Source organism: Lathyrus oleraceus, chromosome 7 (assembly GCF_024323335.1).
Source record: "Lathyrus oleraceus cultivar Zhongwan6 chromosome 7, CAAS_Psat_ZW6_1.0, whole genome shotgun sequence".
Taxonomy (NCBI): Eukaryota; Viridiplantae; Streptophyta; class Magnoliopsida; order Fabales; family Fabaceae; genus Lathyrus; species Lathyrus oleraceus.
The window spans coordinates 367,146,116-367,156,263 of record NC_066585.1 but is presented as its reverse complement, the minus strand read 5'-3'; positions in this window follow the sequence as shown (position 1 = coordinate 367,156,263).

Here is a 10,148-nt window from a genome sequence, read left to right as displayed (position 1 = left end):
CCATCCATTACTTGAAGCAATTGAGCCAGAAATCGTGCAATTCAAGAACACTCACATGTTAATGGAAGTTTGGAATTGAGGAAGATTAAGGAGTTTTCAACAGTTGATCCTTACTTGGAGCTTCAAAGGAAGTAAAGTAGAGCAGATCTGGAGCATATGAAAGCTTGAGGACGCGTGTACAACAACCTTCACTTCAAGGTGAGTTGAAATTCATCATCATCTTTTGCTGTTTTATGTACATAGAAGTGTAGATCTTGATGTGTAGATCACGAATATATAAGTAGATTTTGAAATGGTTAAAAATTGAGGAAGTTATGTGGAATAGAAGTTTTGGTCATCAAAATGTTTGCCTTCGATCCATGGAATCTAGGGAGAGTTAGAGTGAATTTATAGGAGATTTGAGATCCTCGTGAGAAACCGGTTCGAACGGTATAGGCTTTGTAAGATTCTGCAATTTGGCACGGCGGCGCCACCGCGTGCATGACCGGAGAAGAGGACCGGAGCTTAGCTCTGGCGTCTCTGCAAATCCTAGGGTTTGTATGATGTGGATCCACGTGTGTTCCGTGTAAGCGCTTGCTTGGAAGTTTGATTGGCTCTGTTTGCTTTGACTTGCCACGCATGAGTTGAACGATGATTGTGCATGCTGAGTGTTTTAATGAAACGATGCGTTTCATTCTTTTAAACCTGAGTCGTTGATCATCATTTCGCGCCTTATCCAATGGTCCTGATATTTTCTGATTTGATTTAAATTATTTGAATTTCCCTCCAATTTCATTTGTTTATTCCATTATTTTAGTTGTTTTGTAAAATGCATAAAAATAGAAAAATGATCCAAATTAACTCCATTTTTTTCATAGTTTTGTTTGAATGTCTAGTTTTTTATGGTATTATTTTCATGATTTGTTGATGGCTGGATTTTTTTATGTGTGATTTTTGATTGAACATTGTGTTAAATTGATATGTTGTGTTCAATGCTTTCTGAAATCTTCATCTTTGATCCAATTGATCTGATTTTTTGTATGCTTGATCTTCACTCATGATATGATTTCTTGGTCACTGGTTTGGAATTTTTCTCATATGCTATCATTGTTTTTGACACATGAAGATGAATGTGACAATTTGTGTCACATTTTTGACATTGGATTGCTACATTTTTGTTCACATATCATTTGAACTTTTCTGGATTTGATTTTTTGCATGATGATTATCCATGACATGAGAAACTCATATAAAAAATCTCAAAGCCTTTGCATACATTTCTGTTTTGATTTGGATTTTCTAAGTTGGAAGTCCATTTTATGCACATTTGTTTGTCATTGCCTTACATGAGCCATTTGAGACATTTGCTTAGTGAGTTGATGCTGGTCCTTTTGAGGACATTAAATGGAATGTTTGAATGTGCATTATGTGAAAGATTGGGTTCTATTTAGATCATTTGGTTTGGTTTTGAACTTAGTCTTTGACTAGTGTTTTGTGCATAAACTAATTGTGCTTTGTGTTTCAGGTTTGGACATTTAGCATTGATGGTTGAGTTTGTTCTCACTTTGTGAGATACAAATGCTTTGAGTTCTAACTTTTGTTTGTTTTGTAGGTTCTAATTGATGTGCTTGAGCTCATGAATTCATTTGAATGCTTGAGCATTGTTCATTGAGTTGTGTAACTGTAAATGGTTTCACTGTTTGTCTATTTGTTTTCTGACTGAAATATTAACTGGTTAGCTTTTGTACAGGTACATTAGTTGCTTGCTTTAGCTCTTGCTTGAGCTTTGGATTGTGGTTGATACACCACTTAGGTAGTTATCTTCTTACTTCATGTAGTCTGGAAGTCCTGTCACCTTTTTGGCAGGCATTTTACTGGAAGTCCTCCTTAAGAGGCTCTGTTTGTGTTTGTTTACATTTGTGCCAAAGACCTCCAAGATGAGGCATGTGACATTTGATAAGACCTCCAATAGTTGAGGCAATTGACGGATAAAAGGGATTAGGAGCCAATCCCCCGTTATTCAGTGAGTCATTCTTTATGCTCGCACTACGTGCTGAAGCTTTTGAACATGTACCCAAGATCTTTGTCCAGAGTCTGTCAAGTGGAATAGGGTCCCACTTTCTGGATCCCCACGCTTTCTTTGTTTTGAGCTCACCCCGGCCAGGGTTAAGAGCATGAGGTCTCATCCTCATTACCATTTTGATCTACTCATCCTGACGTTCAATGTTAGTGGTTAAGAGCCCAGTTGATTACCCTTATAGTTTGGCTTGTTTGTCGAGGTTGATATGACCCCCCTTGACTAAAGCCTACCCATTGTTTGGGCCTCTTGTATGGATATAGTGTGTGATGGTTGTTCACTTGTGCTGGTGTGTTTATCTACTTTTCTCTTCTCATCTCCATTTCTGTAGGAGTTGTATGATTGATTTCTGAGGAAATAGGATTCTGATTAGAGACCTCAACTTAGGGATTGTTGATTGCATGACAACTATTAGGCTCGAGTCTTAGTCTCCCTATTAGTTTGTTGTTTCCCTGGTCTCTGGTTAGGAGAGTGTTGTACCCCTGTTAAGGGGAACTACGTCGCCCTGATTCTCATACCAGATGAGATACGTAGGCAGGAGGTTGCGAGCAATCTCTCCAGGCACCCTTTTGGTTTCTTTTGTGTGTGTGTTCACCCTTTTCTTTGTTTCTTTGGTGTGAGTACTCGTTTGTTCAGTGTGTGTGGTATGTTCATACTCTTGGGGATTTCTTCTGATATTATTGGGGTTCATATTGGGGTTCATTTGTGACGGTTGTCACTCATTTGGGGTTCATCTTGGGGTTCATCTGTGACGATTGTTGTTACTTGGGGTTCATATTGGGGATCATTTGTGGTGATTGTTATTCATTTTGGGGTTCATCTCGGGGTTCATTTGTTTTGATTGTTATTGTCACGATTCGGGTGTAAGTTGGCATTCTGTTTCCTTTTGTTTGGTTATTGTCAGGAGTCGGATGTAAGTTCATGTATTGGCATTCTGTTTCCTTTTGTTTGGTTATTGTCAGGAGTCGGGTGTAAGTCCATGTATTGGCATTCTGTTTCCTGTTGAGTGTTTCTTTTGACGTCTCAGCGTCTCCTTTTTGGTGTCTTGTTTCGGCGTGTGTTAGCCGAGCTACGAGTGCTCTGATTCTTCTCTGGATAGAGAAGATACGTAGGCATAGGACGCGATGTCTTAGCGAGCATGTATCCCTTTTCCCCGAACTATGTTGACTCTGATGTTTGTTTCTGACAAACTACCTAGGCCCAGGATGCGACATCCTGCCGAGTCCACTTCCTCCGTTTTCTTTCTCCATCCACCTGTTTATTATTCCAGTTTGTGCAATTTCTTTGAGCAGTTTTATTAGCAACCTTTCCCTATTCTTTGAGCTATCTTTTGAGCATGGATCCCGTCGAGTACGGCGGACGTGAGGGGTGCTAATACCTTCCCCTTGCGTAACCGACTCCCGTACCTTGTAATCTCTGGTCGTAAGACCGTTCCTTTCCCTTTCTTAGGTTAGTCCTGCGCTCCCTTTCCGTCATAGGATGAATAGCGTTGGTGGCGGCTCTATATTTTCCCGCCGGTTGTTTTTCGAGTTGCGATAGTGAGGTGAGGAGAGTGAGGGTAACGTGTGAGTGGTAAAGTTTGTTGAGAGTGGAGAGGTAACGTGTTGAGAGAAGAGAGGGATTTGTGAGGATTTGTTGAATGGGTGGGGATAACGTGTGAGAGTATGACCGTTGGGGAGTGTGAGAGAGAGATAGACGTGAGGAAATAGGTGGGTTTTGCCAACTGTCAAAAAATATGTTCAATGATGGCTATTATTATTATTTATTATTTTATTTTTATTTTATTATTATTTTTTAAAAAGAGAATCCGATGTCAAAAATATATTTAATTTGTCAACCATTATTATTACCTATTATTAAAGAAAATAAATATATTTAAAAATTCATTATCCAAATTCAAACTAAATATATAGAGAAAATTCTAATTAATTAATTTGGATATTTGGACAAAGAAAAATAAAATAAAATAACTGATTTAAGAATAAAAGTCGGGCGAAAATTTGCCTTAAAAATTAAATCGAATGTACCAAAATGATCAGCACAAAATATACTTATTGAAAAAATACAGCGTTTCTTCAAATTCTGAAATAAATTTGCACCGGTTAAAAGGGTCAGGCGGGTCAAAATGCAACCGAAACAGTCGCTGAAAAATACAACGAGCACACCAGGTTAAACTACGTGAACCGTAGATTAATAATACTAGTTTCTGTAATTTTAAATTTGAAACTTTTTACCCGCTGATTTATGCATGTTCTCGAGAAATGATTCAACCAATTTGTCTGTATTCTCAATAAATTTATCCTGTCTGATATTTTAGGTATTATTCATGATGGAATGTATGTCATGCTATGCATATGATGCAAAAATAAAAATGAAATCAATGTTATGAAAATTTAAATATGCCCGGACAAAATTGGGGTATGACAGCTGCCCCTATTTAATTAACTTGAACCAGAAGGTAAGAATGACAACGATCTTCATACATTCGTGGTGGAAGGTAATTAAATACAAAAAGACCTAGATTTTGTCCTTTGAAATGCAATGGAGAAATGCAGAAAGAAAATGCAATGGATTCTAACAGCACCAAGGTAGTAGGGGTAGAATGTCAAATCAATGCCAACCCTCGAGTCGACATTCAAGTCTTGCAAAGGTCATTTCTGATGTAAAGACAAATGTGGGACTAAAACTGAACAGGCTCTCTGGCATCAAAAGGATGACAGTGATTCAACATGATTTCCAGGATTGTCATCACCAAAAGGATGATGGATAAGCTGAGCTTCAAAAGTAGTTATCACCAAAAGGATGATGGATAAGCTGAGCTTCAAAAGTAGTTATCACCAAAAGGATGATGGTTACAGTGGCTACAACAAAGATCGCCATCACCAAAAGGATGATGGTAAAATCAATAATAAGTCTCGCTATCACCAAAAGGATGAACGCTAGACACAATCCAAAGATTTCCATCACCAAAAGGATGATGTCCGTCACCAAAAGGATGATGGTTATTTGGATAAAGTTTCCCATTACTGAGAGCATAGTATCAAGGCTATCACCAAAAGGATGATAGTTAACTCATCAATTTCAAAGATCTCCGTCACCAAAAGGATGAGGGTAAGATCCAACAACAAAACTTGTTATCACCAAAAGGATGATAATAAGTCAAATAACTTCAAGGATCACCATCACCAAAAGGATGAAGGTATAATCACACAACAAACTTATTATCACCAAAAGGATGATAATAAGTCGAAACTCAATGATCACCATCACCAAAAGGATGAAGGTAAGATCAAATGACAAAACTTGTTACCACCAAAAGGATGATAATAAGCACACAACGCAATTGATCACCATCACCAAAAGGATGAAGGTAAGATCAAGACAAAAACTTGTTATCACCAAAAGGACGATAATAAGTCAACAATCACCATCACCAAAAGGATGAAGGTATAATTAAAAGACAAGACTTGTTATCGCAAAAAGGACGATAATAAGTCAACATAGACTCAAATGATCACCATCACCAAAAGGGTGAAGGTAAGATCAACAACAAAACTTGTTACCACCAAAAGGATGATAATAAGTCAAAGTCACCATCACCAAAAGGATGAAGGTACTACAGACAACAGGACTCATTATCACCAAAAGGATGATAATGAATCAATAATCACCATCACCAAAAGGATGAAGGTGAAATCATAACTTCGAAAGTTGTTACCACCAAAAGGATGTTAATAAGTTATAATAACTTCGAATATTGCTGACACCAAAAGGATGACAGTGGGATTAGACTTTCCAAATGTCACCATCACCAAAAGGATGGTAGCTTAAACCAAACTCCATAATCTCTATCACCAAAAGGATGATACTTAGATTGAACTGGACGTTATCACCAAAAGGATGATAGTTGAACCAAAATGACAAGGATCCTTATCACCATAAGGATCGCCGACACCAAAAGGATGACGATAGGCTGTAATAATTGTAGAGGTCGCCATTCACCAAAAGGATAAAGGTTAGCTTAAAAACTTCAAGGATCTTCGACACCAAAAGGATGACAGTAAGATCGCAAATGTCCAGGATTTACCATTACCAAAAGGATAACGGTTATCGTAAACAGGGTGATGATTAATATTATTCCTCAAGGGACCTTCACCAAAAGGGTGGTAGTGAGAAAAATATTGGAAAATAAGGCTACTAACAAAGTTCAATAAACCCAATTGGTAGTATTGGGACATTGCTGGGTAAGACTTGCTTGGGGTATCAACAACAAAAGGTTGCAGAATAAATGTTCTTTGGGGGGATGTAGTTTCTATCAACAAAAGGTTACAGGAAATGACTCATTGGGGGATGCTCAACGTAAAACAAGGTAAGTGTTTAGAGAAACAATGTTTGACTTAGTTGTGGATAACTTCCTATCCACGAAAGGTTGAAGGATGTAACTCAATGGGGAATTCCCCGGTAGTAGGGTAGGAACTCACTCAGAGAAAAACAATGACTCAACTGAGGGTTGGCCTGGATACCTACGACTAAACCTTGGATTTTGATTCGTGTTATATGCATAAATGTCATGTATGCATTATGTAATGAGATGATGCATGTGATGCATGTTTGAATGCAAAGGATGATTGGTTTGTTTGGGATTGGCCCCCCTTGAAGGTGATGTACTTTCTGGAAACCAATGTTGGTTGGATTTAGTTTTTGTGTGTGTGCCAGCAAGGTGGACTTTGGCTTTTCTGGTAATTGTCAATGTGGGTTGGACCATCGGTTGGTGGAAAGGATCTGACTTCCCGACACTCGGTAGTTGATGATGTGATGAACACGCAACAGATGCGGATACTCCTGGTGCCCCAAGTTAGCTCTCTTGCTGATATGTTGTGTATTTTCTTTGAGAAGATCTCAAATTCTTCTTCTGATGCATTTGGCCAGCCTATAACTGAGCATAGCGACGTGATCATCGCATGATGATTATGCCTTTGACGTGCCCCAAGGATTCTTATCAATATATGATGTTGTACTAGCGTGAACTTTCGATATTTTGTTGTGAATTCAAACAATTACTAGTGTTTGATGCAATCTGCTTGACCGACTTGAAGATATGAAGGGAATTTTGCCCCTTGCAACTTGTTTTGTCCCTGACTAGTCTTTGAGGGACCTGTCCCGACGGGTTGAGTATTGAAGTATTTTTCCACCCTGATCAACCGATGCTTGGAGATTTGTCTTATACTGACCGTTTCTTAAGTCAACATAATCAAAATATGCTCTGCCCCTGATCCATGGGATTATGAGATGGTCTTGATTCGTGTTGGCACCAACAATCAAGTGCCTCTTGAATTGCCCCTTGTTGGAATTTCCTCGATGTCAAGTACTGACTAACAGTTAAGAACTGTTATTCAAGAAATGGTGATTTTAATGCAACAGTTATGCAAGTTTTGAAAAAGCAATCATTCATTTGGAGTGTTGTGGTAGTGTGTGGCGAGTGGATCACGTGTCCAATCGCGGTGCTTGATTTAGCTAGCGTGTGAGTGATATAGTGAGAAGAGAATATTAGCAAATCTCTAGGAGTCAGTTTACTCAACCTTGCTATAGTATGCTTTCAGAACAAACCTTACTTCAATTAGGTCTTTTGAAGGTTGTAACGTGGCTTGGTTCATGGTTATTGAAACAAAAGGATATAAGGCTCAAAGTTTATTTTAACCCACCCCTTCTTCATGATGATCTCCAATCCTATGTTCAGTTAATTCACACACATTCATCTTTTGCAGGTGTAAGGATAAAGATGGTGATTCAAGGTCTCTTGGAATGGCAGCCACCTTATTTCGTTTTTTGGATGTCGGTGACCCTTTGATTTTGGTATGGTGGTCACTGAATCTTGTTTTGTTTTGTTGGAGACTTTCATTGTCTCTTTCGGTTTTTGTTTTGATCCTTAACTTTTGCACGGACCGTTTTGCTTGAAGCTTTAATCCATCGGGATTGCCCCTGTTTTTGCCTAAGTCTCCTTTCAGGATGTTGGACTTAGCGGGCCCTTTCTTTGACTTTTTTTTTTGAAATTGTGACTGCCAAGTCATTGGTCATTGAAGAACAACCGACATAAAATTTGGATTTGTATGGTTCCTTCGACACTTCAAGATGTGTGCGAAGAATGTCATATGGTTGATCCTTGTCTGGGATATTTCATCTTGTAATTTGAATGTGTAGTCAAATCAACTGAACACTACCCTGCCCCAGGTAAAGCGTAAGGGTTTGTAGATCCGAAAGAAACTCCTACTTCTAGGCTCGAAGTGGTTGACTAGGGATTAACTCCTTGTCTCTCCGGTGTTTGGGATTTTGAAACAATGCATGTACATCATTAGAAGGATTTTATCCGAAAGCATACATCAACAATTATGAGTATTTTGTTTTCGTCATCCTCCTTCCAACATTTGCTAACAATAGTGTGATACAGAAGGTGAAGTGGAAAAGTATGTGTTTGTGATTTGCAAATGTGATAGATGAGTGAATATGAAAGATTGATTTAAAAGCATGCATAATTATCTCATTTAATAAGACCAAATACAAACAACAATGTTCAAAGCATACAGTACTTAAACAAACAAGAACAAATTACAAGAATGTGAAAGGGTAAAAATGGCATAATGATTGCCTTCATTCAAATGGACATGCCTTCATTTCTTGATTGCTCTGCTTGTTCAGGCTGGTGAGGAACTTTATCTTCGAGCTTCACTCGACTCTGCATGCGCTGGCATGGGGTTTGTTGCAACGTTTGGCCTAACTGGCGTGAATGTAACTGCCTTACTGTCAATCAGGTCCTGGACCTTGTGCTTGAAGGCCTTACAGTTCTCTATTGTGTGTCCTGGAGCACCCATGTGATACTCACAGTGAGCATTGGCGTCGTAGCCTAGAGGATATGGTGGAGTTGCAGGTGTTATCTCCTTCAGAACAACCGATCCATCCTTTAGCAGGTAGGGGAGGATCTTGCTATATGGCACTGGCAAAGGATCAAAATGTCTTTCTGGCCTCCTTGCCCTCTACTGATTAGGTTGACGTTATTGTGGAGCACGTTGTTGTTGATTCTGATGTGGCTGCTGGTAAGTCGGTTGCTGATAAGGCTGTTGAACGGTTGCTGATATGGTGTCGGGATGACCGCGACAACCTGATGATAAGGCGTATGAGCATATGGAGGTGCCCTATATCCTCCTCCTCTCATTATGGCGTTGGTCTGACCTTCTGGCTTCTTTGGGAGATTAGGATAAGGCTTCTTCATCCCAGCTAAAGCATTGGCAGCGCAAGGTAGCTTACCCTTCTTGATCTGGCTCTCAATTCGTTCTCCCACGGAGACAACCTCAGCAAAAGTTGGGAAGCTAGATCCTACCATTTTCTCCATGTATTGGGTATGCAGAGTTCCCATAAACATGTCAATTAGCTCTTTGTCAAGAAGAGGAGGTTGGACATGAGCTGCTAGCTCTCTCCACCGCTGGGCGTACTCCTTGAATGACTCATTGTTACGTTGAGTCATGTCTTGCAACTGTATGCGATTGGGTGCTAGATCAGTATTGTATTGGTAATGCCTAAGGAAGGCTTCAGCGAGATCTCTCCAAGATTGGACCTGACCTCTCTCTAGCTGCATATACCACTCCAAAGATGCCCCACTGAGATTATCTTGGAAGTAATGAATCAAGAGTTGATCATTACTGATGTGGGCAGCCATCTTGCGACAGTAAGCTCTGAGATGAGTTCTCGGGCAACTAATCCCTTTGTACTTGTCAAAGTCCGGGACTTTGAATTTTTACAAAATCACCAAACCTGGTACCAAGCACATGTCGACAACGTCCAAACCGGGAGTAGTGTGAACCTCCAAGGACTTGAATTTCTCTTCCAGAGCATGGAGTCTCTCAACAGCTGGGTCCGAGAGATCTCCAACAGCAGGTTTGGCTGGTTGTGGCATGAAGAAGGCGTCATATGGATCTTCATCACCTATCACAGATCCGTGTCTAGCAGATGTAGCAGAATGCTCATGGGGGTTCATGTTGACCATGGGAACAGGAATGGGGATCGGTCCTCCTCTGGGCTGGGCAAGATTACCATTAAGGTC